We start from the raw sequence: 13,035 nt of genomic DNA, 5'->3' as shown, positions 1-13,035 counted from the left end.
ATAGCAGAATTTAAATGACCTGAGAATAACTCTCATTCAGCATATTCTTATTCTTCATTTCCTTTCCTTCCACAACTGGCAATCTAAATTTTCTTCCATAATGCAAGCTACGAAAGCTTCTAATGAAGGGGTCGTACCTAGCCAGAGACTCTATTAATTGGAATGTTAATAACGAGATTTATTCTGTAGAAGAGTCCACACAATGGGCTAACTAGTACAAGCTGGATTGGATTCACCTTCAGAGTGGGTTAAACCTATCGGTCCATCATTCAAAACACTAATTAAATGCTTGAAATCTAAAATGTAAATGAAATACAAGTCTGTGTTTCGGGCACCAATGTCCAAACTGGAGACTGATGTTTACACTGTGTTATGTGTGTGGTATGTTGTTACATGGAGACTGTTATTGACAGTTTGTTAGTTATGTGGTATGTGGTCACATGGAGACTGATGTTGACACTGTGTTAGGAGTGTGGTATGTGGTCACATGGAGACTGATGTTAACACTGTGTTAGGAGTGTGGTATGTGGTCACATAGAGACTGATGTTGACACTGTGTTAGGAGTGTTGTGGTATGTTGTAACATGGAGACTGTTATTGACTGTTTGTTAGTTATGTGGTATGTGGTCACATTGAGACTGATGTTGACACTGTGTAAGGAGTTTGGTATGTGGTCACATGGAGACTGATGTTTACACTGTGTTATGTGTGTGGTATGTGGTCACATGAGACTGTTATTGACACTGTGTAAGGAGTGTGGTATATGGTCACATGGAGACTGATGTTTACACTGTGTTATGTGTGTGGTATGTGGTCATATAGAGACTGTTATTGACACTGTGTTAGGTGTGTGGACTGATGTTGACACTGTGTTAGATGTGTGGTATGTGGTCACATGGAGACTGATGTTTACACTGTGTTATGTGTTTGGTATGTGGTCATATAGAGACTGTTATTGACACTGTGTTAGGTGTGTGGACTGATGTTGACACTGTGTTAGATGTGTGGTATGTGGTCACATGGAGACTGATGTTGACACTGTAAGGAGTGTGGTATGTGGTCATATGGAGACTGATTTTGACACTGTGTTATGTGTGTGGTATATGGTCACATGGAGACTGATGTTGACACTGTGTAAGGAGTGTGGTGTGTGGTCACATGGAGGCTGATGTTGACACTGTGTTAGGAGGGTGGTATGTTGTAACATGGAGACTGTTATTGACAGTTTGTTAGTGATGTGGTATGTGGTCACATGGAGACTGATGTTGACACTGTGTTAGGTGTGTGATATGTAGTTACATGGATAATAATGATAACACTGTGTTAGGTGTGTGGTATATGGTCACATGGAAACTGTTATTGACACTGTGTTAAGAGTGTGGTATGTGGTCACATGGAGACTAGTTTTGACACTGTGTAAGGAGTGTGGTATATGGTCACATGGAAACTGATGTTGACACTGTGTTATGTGTGTGGTATATGGTCACATGGAGGCTGATGTTGACACTGTGTAAGGAGTGTGGTATGTGGTCACATGGAGACTGTTATTGACACTGTGTTAGGAGTGTGGTATGTGGTCACATAGAGACTGATGTTGACACTGTGATAGGTGTGTGGACTGATGTTGACACTGTGTAAGGAGTGTGGTACGTGGTCACATGGAGACTGATGTTGACACTGTGTTATGTGTGTGGCATGTGGTCACATGGAGGCTGATGTTGACACTGTGATAGGTGTGTGGTATGTGGTCACATGGAAACTGATGTTGACACTGTGTTATGAGTGTGGTATATGGTCACATGGAGGCTGATGTTGACACTGTGTAAGGAGTGTGGTATGTAGTCACATGGAGACTGTTATTGACACTGTGTTAGGAGTGTGGTATGTGGTCACATGGAGACTGATGTTGACACTGTGTTATGTGTGTGGTATGTGGTCACATGGAGGCTGATGTTGACACTGTGATAGGTGTGTGGTATGTGGTCACATGAAGACTGATGTTGACACTGTGTTAGGAGTGTGGTATGTGGGCACATGGAGGCTGATGTTGACACTGTGATGGGTGTGTGGTATGTGGTCACATGAAGACTGATGTTGACACTGTGTTAGGAGGGTGGTATGTGGTCACATGGAGACTGATGTTGCCACTGTGTTATGTGTGTGGTATGTGGTTACATGGAGGCTTATGTTGACACTGTGATAGGTGTGTGGACTGATGTTCACACTGTGTTAGGAGTGTCGTATGTGGTCACATAGAGACTGATGTTGACACTGTGATAGGTGTGTGGACTGATTTTGACACTGTGTTATGTGTGTGGTATATGGTCACATGAGACTGTTATTGACACTGTGTTAGGAGTTTGGTATGTGGTCACATAGAGACTGATGTTGACACTGTTATAGGTGTGTGGACTGATGTTGACACTTTGTTAGGAGTTTGGTATGTGGTCACATAGAGACTTATGTTGACACTGTGATAGGTGTGTGGACTGATGTTGACTCTGTGATAGGTGTGTGGACTGATGTTGACTCTGTGATAGGTGTGTGGACTGATGTTGAGACTGTGTAAGGAGTGTGGTATGTGGTCACATAGAGACTAATGTTGACACTGTGATAGGTGTGTGGACTTATGTTGACACTGTGTAAGGAGTGTGGTATGTGGTCACATAGTGACTGATGTTGACACTGGGTAAGGAGTGTGGTACATAGTACAGACATACTATGAAAGGTAATAGGTTAGGAGTGTGGTATGTGGTCACATAGAGACTGATGTTGACACTGTTATAGGTGTGTGGACTGATGTTGACACTTTGTTAGGAGTTTGGTATGTGGTCACATAGAGACTTATGTTGACACTGTGATAGGTGTGTGGACTGATGTTGACACTTTGTTAGGAGTTTGGTATGTGGTCACATAGAGACTTATGTTGACACTGTGATAGGTGTGTGGACTTATGTTGACACTGTGTAAGGAGTGTGGTATGTGGTCACATAGTGACTGATGTTGACACTGTGTAAGGAGTGTGGTACATAGTACAGACATACTATGAAAGGTAATAGAATGTGTAGCTTCACCTAGTTGATATATCACATGAACAGACATGAATGTCCTTTTATTCCACACATCTTAATGTATGCCTGTTCTTGTATTTCCAGGTATCGACAACTCACCACCCGTGTACCGGACAATCAACCCACCACCTTCCTAAAACACAGTCGACCCACCGCCTACCCAAAACACAGAAAACCCACCGCCCTCCTATAAAACAGTCGACCCACCGCCCTCCTAGCTATAACACAGTCGACCCACCGCCTACCCAAAACACAGAAAACCCACCACCTTCCTATAACCTTAAATATAAAAACAAGGATTTCAGACCAACCTTTTGTAAGCATCATCTCATGATCATTTCAGAGAATTGATCTTGCTCATGGAATTTCAGTCCAAAACGTCAAAATTTACGTACGATGCAAGGCGGACAACGAACAAAGCATGATGGTAATATATCAGACATACATACATAGATTTATTCTGACAAAAATTAGGATTTTATAATCCTTTGAGAGTCAGCTCTGAAATAATAAACAATTATATAAAAACATATTTCAAAAGTTGCGATGTTTACATTTCAATTTTTTCATTTAAAACTATATTTCTGTTCTTGGTTTTGCAAGTGTTCATCTAATTTATATTCAAATTGTTTGTCTGTGCTTGAATTTACAACATTTGACGGAAGATTGTTCCATAAATCAACAGTTCTTTGTGTAGAGGAAAATTTTTCTAATATTAAATCTTGAATACGATTTGTAAATTTTAAAGTTGTGTCCATGTGTATATGAACTTTCCCTGCTATTAAATATGTCGGATACTTCATGGTCATATTTCCTGGACAATATTTTGTAAACGTTTGTCATGTCGCCACCTGATCATCTTGAGCCAGAGGTCCTAAAAAAACACAGATCTACTGTCACCACTATACTAGTTGTTGACAACAAAGTTCTCTGTATGTGGCGTCTCAAAACTACTGGTACTTCCCGACACTGAATCAAATAACAAGACATAGTATTAAGCTCCATTTATTTTACATTTAAAACAATATCCAATTAGGTTATCATGTATGTGCATCACAGAATGTTAAAGCGAATAAATTAAAAAATCTCAACCCTGTTCATTCTATTAATTTTCATTTTAATTGTAGACTGTCTTTGCAAAATTGTTTTTTCCTGACATAAAACAAATGTTGGCTTTGTACATTTTACAGCATTTGACTATTGTCTTTTAAGTTCTACTTTGAAGATGTTAATATCCAACACCATCGACTGTAGGTTGGACCAAACATATATAAACCGGCAAAATATTTCTGTCGGAATCATAGAATCAAATCTTCAGACAGGTTATACTGTGTATTTCTTGTAACAGACTTCAACAATAAAAAAAAAATTGGAAAAAGATTAAGTTCAGAAAATTTAGGCCTGAACTAGATGTTTTTTGATAAATTGGAGCTGAATTAAGAGAAATGAAACATATTTATGAACAAAGTCTGAGCTTTCGCAAGGCTTTGCCGTCAAGTTTCTTCACTGTAATGATATATAACCCAAGAATCGTCATCTCCACATGATTTCAGTTTTTCAAGAAGGCAGCACCACCCTCGTTTCTAAATCACAAAAGTTACAGGAAAATCTCAACTGTGAACATTATAAGTGCTCTATGTATATGATAGTGTAAGTATATTTATATTATAATAATAAACTATTACACTTAATATACAGTGACTACTCAGATTGATTGTTGGACAAAACAAAAAAATACTTCTGTTTTCGCTATCATCCTCAGAAAAAATAGGGAAGGTAGGTAGGTAGGGATTTTTTTTATTATTTTGGAAAATATTTTTACTAGGCTTATATAGAGTAGGAGTTCTGACTTTAACAGTGCATATCACTAAATGCCAATAAAAACTTAAGGGTAACCATACAAATCTAGATTAGCTAGGGTTAGCAGAAACAAACTGTTTTATTTCGTCTTATCAAAATATCTCAAAATAAACACATAAAATGTGAATTTGATTCATTTTTAATGTTATCTCCAAATGAATGATATGAAATTTCATCATGAACAGTATTTTTTTGTAACACCGTCAGTTACATAAATTCAATATCTACATAGCACTGTAGTATTCCTTGGTTTGAAGTAGAAATTTTCAAATATAAATGGCAACTGAAATAAGATTCATCGCAATAAAATGATATTTCAATGCCACGAAAAATACCCATTAAAATAATAGCTAAAATATAAAAATAGCAACTGGAAAAACAAAGAAACATAATAAGCTAGCCTGTCAATATTTCTAATTCTGAAATGGACTCCCACAATGAGCTATACTTCAGAACATCCATGAACCTCTGTGCAATCCTGCAATGGTAATATACATCCTTCAAAAATGTTGAGATGATAGAATATGCCCTTTAACTAGTCCTGAAAAACTCTGGATAGATAAATTTTGTCCCATCAGAATAGAATGGTTGGTACAGGGCCATCACACAGTGATGCCCCTAAACCCTTAGGGAATCGGAAGTCCTTAGAAAGTCACTATAGAAAAATTGAAGTTAAACTTGTCTTTTCTGTATGTTTTAAGTAAGTAATTAATGGTTATCCATACACCAAGTTTTTTGTATCATTTGCATTCCCCCTCTCCCCCCCTCCCTACAGGAATAGAGATTGACAATCGTCAATACGATTCAGTTTTGGACTCAACCTCAGGTAAGTGTGACTGCTCATACATAACAACAGCAACATTTACAATACTATCTACCAGTATGTGCTCAACAAACACAACATTTTTTAAACTTAACTAAGTACTTGGTTCTAACAAGTTTAACTGAACTAAGTACTTGGTTCTAACAAGTTTAACTGAACTAAGTACTTGGTTCTAAAAGTTTAACTGAACTAAGTACTTGGTTCTAACAAGTTTAACTGAACTAAGTACTTGGTTCTAACAAGTTTAACTGAACTAAGTACTTGGCACTACATTGCAATAACAAATTAACATCACATTAATAAATATATACTTGATATCAACAGTAAAAAGATTAACATATATAGTATAGTAAAGTGGCGTGAGGCATTTAGGTGGGATAACAAACTCTTACTATAGTAAATGGAGTTCTCTCAAGTGGAACAGTGGACCCTGTTTTATCATAAACTTTATCATATGTAAACCAGACACTTGTATCCAATGATTTCCAATTCTATGAAATCATTAATTTAAATTTATTTTAAGTCCCAAAGCATAATGTTCTGCTAGTTTAGACACTTTCTGACGTCCCAACCCGTAAAGGTGTTTTTTAACCAGATATTTAAGTACAATGCAGTAAATTCTATCAATTTAAGTCAGAAATTTGCTTAAGTCCCAATTTCTGAAACTTTATCTACCTTTGTAATTTGAACCTGAATGGTCTAAAACTTCTCAATTCTAATTGACAAATTAGCTCATAATAGTGTTAAGTTTACAAAGGTTTTACTTCATATATAGTAAGAACTTCTCAACACAGTTTGGCTTTGGTATATAACAGACGACTAGGCCAATAGTAATGACATACATAACAATCTAAATACATAATAACTTTGGTCAGTGTGTGTTAACTCATTCACCCCTGAAGTTTCATAATGAACTATTCCAACCTTTGAATTGGAAGAGTTCAAATGTGTCTTCAGGGGTGAATGAGTTAATATTGAATCTAAATTTGTTTGATTCAAAATGTAATTTGTTGTACAATTTTGACCAGTAAGTTTCATCAATCATGCATCTTAATTTTGTATAATATGGTTCACAAGTATATAAATGTATTGACACCTATACCTTCCACTTTAATTTGAGGGTCATATGACTACCAAAGTTGATCAGAAATATATTCATATTCAGGTCCATTTAAGAATATAATGCTTCCTTATTTCTATTCAAAAGAGTTCTGCATTGAGAAACATGTTTACTATTTTAAGACAAAATTCTAGCATTTTTTTAGCACTGACTTTCTTGCAATAATCCAGGCCCATGTTTTGAGGAAAAGGTTTCCCATTTTAGTGCACAGATATTGTTATATCATATACAAGATGTAGCATGAAATTGAAACAAATCCCAACAGATTTCCAACACTTTAACAGAATTCCAACACTTTTACAGAAAACATCTTTTTTCCATTACTGTACGTTGAATGCAATGACCTCAATTCCAGCCCTTTCCATGGTCTGTATGAACCATGCCTCAACACAGAAGCTAATTAACAGCACTGTATACTTTAGTAAAGTAGCCCTTGTTTTTTTGTGTTTACATATAAAAATCATCATTTATTTAAATTCCTGATTGGCTGGCTGTTCACATGAATTTCTGTAAAAAAATATATTTCGTGAAAACCGAGTTGTATGTATAGCTGAGAGAGATACCTCAATCATCACACATTAAAAGCTAGTCGCACACAATAGTTGCAATACTCATTTATAATAACAAAAACCGACACTACTCGTACTTCTAGCTCACAAATGGGATGTACAGACATAAATAAAATACTACCTATTTACACATCTGATTGTGCTGACACAAACATTATTATTACTGAGGCAGTGGACACACAGGATTGTTTCTACATATCAATATATTCACATGTTTTTACAATTTAATACAAGTTCTAAAAAGGACCTTTTTCTAGATATGCTAGCTAGGGTATAGTAGTTGATGTAAGTAAAATTGTTTATCAATGAACTACCAGAATAGCTGATAGTGGGATTGTTTAGATATACTACTAGAGTTGTAGATAGTGGGATTGTTTAGATACACTACTAGAGTTGTAGATAGTGGGATTGTTTAAATACACTACTAGGGTAGTAGCTAGTGGGATTGTTCAGATACACTACCAGGGGAGTAGATAGTGGGATTGTTTAGATACGCTACTAGGGTAGTAGCTAGTGGGATTGTTTAGATACGCTACTAGGGTAGTAGCTAGTGGGATTGTTTAGATACACTACTAGGGTAGTAGATAGTGGGATTGTTTAGATACACTACTAGGGTAGTAGATAGTGGGATTGTTTAAATACACTACTAGGATAGTAGATAGTGGGATTATTTAAATACGCTACTAGGGTAGTAGCTAGTGGGATTGTTTAGATACACTATCTACTATCCTAGCAGTGTATTTAAACAATCCCACTAGCTACAACCCTAGTAGTGAATCTAAACAATCCTACTAACTACTACCCTAGTAGCATATCTAAACAATCCCTCTATCTACTACCCTAGTAGTATATCTAAACAATCCCACTACCTACTACCCTAGTAGTATATCTAAACAATCCCCCTATCTACTACCCTAGTAGTGTAGCTAAACAATCCCACTAGCTAATACCCTAGTAGCGTATTTAAATTATCCCACTATCTACTAGGGTAGTAGTTAGTAGGATTGTTTAGATACCCTACTAGGGTAGTAGATAGAGGGATTGTTTTGATACACTACTAGGGGGGATTGTTTAGATACATTACTAGGGGAGTAGATAGAGGGATTGTTTTGATACACTACTAGGGGAGTAGCTAGTGCGATTGTTTAGATACATTACTAGGGGAGTAGATAGAGGGATTGTTTAGATATACTACTAGGGTAGTAGATAGGGGGATTGTTCAGATACACTCCCAGGGGAGTAGATAGCGGGATTGTTTAGATACCCTAATAGGGTTGTAGATAGTGGCATTGTTTAGATACACTACTAGGGTAGTAGATAGTGGGATTGTTCAGATACACTACCAGGGGAGTAGATAGTGGGATTGTTTAGATACACTACTAGGGTAGTAGCTAGTGGGATTGTTTAGATACACTACTAGGGTAGTAGCTTGTGGGATTGTTTAGATACACTACTAGGGTAGTAGATAGTAGGATTGTTTAGATACACTACTAGGGTTGTAGATAGTGGGATTGTTTAAATACGCTACTAGGGTAGTAGATAGTGCGATTGTTTAGATACACTACTAGGATAGTGGATAGTGGGATTGTTTAAATACACTACTAGGGTTGTAGCTAGTGGGATTGTTTAGATACACTACTAGGATAGTAGATAGTGGGATTGTTTAGATACACTACTAGGGTAGTAGATAGTGGGATTGTTTAGATACACTACTAGGGTAGTAGATAGTGGGATTGTTTAGATACACTACTAGGGTAGTAGATAGTGGGATTGTTTAGATACACTACTAGGGTAGTAGATAGTGGGATTGTTTAGATACACTACTAGGGTAGTAGATAGTGGGATTGTTTAGATACACTACTAGGGTAGTAGATAGTGGGATTGTTTAGATACACTACTAGGGTAGTAGATAGTGGGATTGTTTAGATACACTACTAGGGTAGTAGATAGTGGGATTGTTTAGATACACTACTAGGGTAGTAGATAGTGGGATTGTTTAGATACACTACTAGGGTAGTAGATAGTGGGATTGTTTAGATACACTACTAGGGTAGTAGATAGTGGGATTGTTTAGATACACTACTAGGGTAGTAGATAGTGGGATTGTTTAGATACACTACTAGGGTAGTAGATAGTGGGATTGTTTAGATACACTACTAGGGTAGTAGATAGTGGGATTGTTTAGATACACTACTAGGGTAGTAGATAGTGGGATTGTTTAGATACACTACTAGGGTAGTAGATAGTGGGATTGTTTAGATACACTACTAGGGTAGTAGATAGTGGGATTGTTTAGATACACTACTAGGGTAGTAGATAGTGGGATTGTTTAGATACACTACTAGGGTAGTAGATAGTGGGATTGTTTAGATACACTACTAGGGTAGTAGATAGTGGGATTGTTTAGATACACTACTAGGGTAGTAGATAGTGGGATTGTTTAGATACACTACTAGGGTAGTAGATAGTGGGATTGTTTAGATACACTACTAGGGTAGTAGATAGTGGGATTGTTTAGATACACTACTAGGGTAGTAGATAGTGGGATTGTTTAGATACACTACTAGGGTAGTAGATAGTGGGATTGTTTAGATACACTACTAGGGTAGTAGATAGTGGGATTGTTTAGATACACTACTAGGGTAGTAGATAGTGGGATTGTTTAGATACACTACTAGGGTAGTAGATAGTGGGATTGTTTAGATACACTACTAGGGTAGTAGATAGTGGGATTGTTTAGATACACTACTAGGGTAGTAGATAGTGGGATTGTTTAGATACACTACTAGGGTAGTAGATAGTGGGATTGTTTAGATACACTACTAGGGTAGTAGATAGTGGGATTGTTTAGATACACTACTAGGGTAGTAGATAGTGGGATTGTTTAGATACACTACTAGGGTAGTAGATAGTGGGATTGTTTAGATACACTACTAGGGTAGTAGATAGTGGGATTGTTTAGATACACTACTAGGGTAGTAGATAGTGGGATTGTTTAGATACACTACTAGGGTAGTAGATAGTGGGATTGTTTAGATACACTACTAGGGTAGTAGATAGTGGGATTGTTTAGATACACTACTAGGGTAGTAGATAGTGGGATTGTTTAGATACACTACTAGGGTAGTAGATAGTGGGATTGTTTAGATACACTACTAGGGTAGTAGATAGTGGGATTGTTTAGATACACTACTAGGGTAGTAGATAGTGGGATTGTTTAGATACACTACTAGGGTAGTAGATAGTGGGATTGTTTAGATACACTACTAGGGTAGTAGATAGTGGGATTGTTTAGATACACTACTAGGGTAGTAGATAGTGGGATTGTTTAGATACACTACTAGGGTAGTAGATAGTGGGATTGTTTAGATACACTACTAGGGTAGTAGATAGTGGGATTGTTTAGATACACTACTAGGGTAGTAGATAGTGGGATTGTTTAGATACACTACTAGGGTAGTAGATAGTGGGATTGTTTAGATACACTACTAGGGTAGTAGATAGTGGGATTGTTTAGATACACTACTAGGGTAGTAGATAGTGGGATTGTTTAGATACACTACTAGGGTAGTAGATAGTGGGATTGTTTAGATACACTACTAGGGTAGTAGATAGTGGGATTGTTTAGATACACTACTAGGGTAGTAGATAGTGGGATTGTTTAGATACACTACTAGGGTAGTAGATAGTGGGATTGTTTAGATACACTACTAGGGTAGTAGATAGTGGGATTGTTTAGATACACTACTAGGGTAGTAGATAGTGGGATTGTTTAGATACACTACTAGGGTAGTAGATAGTGGGATTGTTTAGATACACTACTAGGGTAGTAGATAGTGGGATTGTTTAGATACACTACTAGGGTAGTAGATAGTGGGATTGTTTAGATACACTACTAGGGTAGTAGATAGTGGGATTGTTTAGATACACTACTAGGGTAGTAGATAGTGGGATTGTTTAGATACACTACTAGGGTAGTAGATAGTGGGATTGTTTAGATACACTACTAGGGTAGTAGATAGTGGGATTGTTTAGATACACTACTAGGGTAGTAGATAGTGGGATTGTTTAGATACACTACTAGGGTAGTAGATAGTGGGATTGTTTAGATACACTACTAGGGTAGTAGATAGTGGGATTGTTTAGATACACTACTAGGGTAGTAGATAGTGGGATTGTTTAGATACACTACTAGGGTAGTAGATAGTGGGATTGTTTAGATACACTACTAGGGTAGTAGATAGTGGGATTGTTTAGATACACTACTAGGGTAGTAGATAGTGGGATTGTTTAGATACACTACTAGGGTAGTAGATAGTGGGATTGTTTAGATACACTACTAGGGTAGTAGATAGTGGGATTGTTTAGATACACTACTAGGGTAGTAGCTAGTGGGATTATTTAGATACACTACTAGGGTAGTAGCTAGTGGGATTGTTTTGATACACTTCTAGAGTTGTTTAGTGGGATTGGTTAGAAAAACTAAGTGTAATTGGTAGGTGGGACTGTTTTAGATACACTTCTAAGGTTGTTTATGCTTGAGATATTAATAGGAGGGCTTTTTTATTTAGATAAACTAACAAGGGAAGTTGACACATGGGATTCGTTTTGGCATGAAACTGGTATCATGTTTTTGGTCAAGGGACTGTTACAACATAAATTACTATTAAGATATTATTACCGGTAGTAAGAATTATCTATCATGTGGGATTGTTTTGATATTAATCATTAACTAAAGTATTTATCACATGGGATTATTTTGACATGAATTACTTCTAAAAATTATTTATTACATTGAATTATTTTGGCATGAATTGCTGCTAAGAATTACTTAACATAAGGGATTGTTTTGACATAAATTAATTCTAAGAATTATTTATTACATGGGATTGTTTTGAGATAAATTTCTACTGACATATTTATAGCATGGATTGTTTTCACATAAACTACTATCAAGATATGTATTGCTATTGACAGTTTTGACATAAATTATTGCTAAAATATTTATCACAAATGGGAATGTTTATACATTGATAATTAACTACTAAGATATTTCCATCCCATTGGATTTCTTTGACTATGATATATTCATCACACAGGATAGTTATATATAACATTACAGAGTAAACTTTTTGGCTAACATATGTGTCACATACATGAGGGTTTGGATGTACAATGTAATAATACAGGGACTTAATTAAATAAACCATGTCGACAGGCCAGGTAAGCAAACAGAAGACTTTAATTTACCTTACATACCTTACATACATATTGCACATTAAACTGTTTGTATTCCACTAAACTGACTGTATGATAGACTTCCAACAGAAATCTTAACTTAAATTTGAATAAAAGCAACTACCAGTACTGCTGTATTACAATAACAGTGACCTTGACCTTTTGTCGGTATGACCTACAAGTCACACCATCGTCATAAACTGTTCATATCAGGAGCCTGCTTGATTAGTGCAAAGCTAGCTGAAGTGATATCCTAGGTCAGAATAGGAACTGCTCTTATATTCATGAAAGTAACACTGACCTTGACATTTGATATGAAAATGTAACCCTGTACATATGTATGTCTATCAACAA

This window comes from Mizuhopecten yessoensis, unplaced genomic scaffold (genome assembly GCF_002113885.1).
Source record: "Mizuhopecten yessoensis strain PY_sf001 unplaced genomic scaffold, ASM211388v2 scaffold10765, whole genome shotgun sequence".
In the NCBI taxonomy this organism is placed as follows: Eukaryota; Metazoa; Mollusca; class Bivalvia; order Pectinida; family Pectinidae; genus Mizuhopecten; species Mizuhopecten yessoensis.
The sequence above is the reverse complement of the archived record's forward strand: the minus strand, read 5'-3'. Positions refer to the sequence as shown.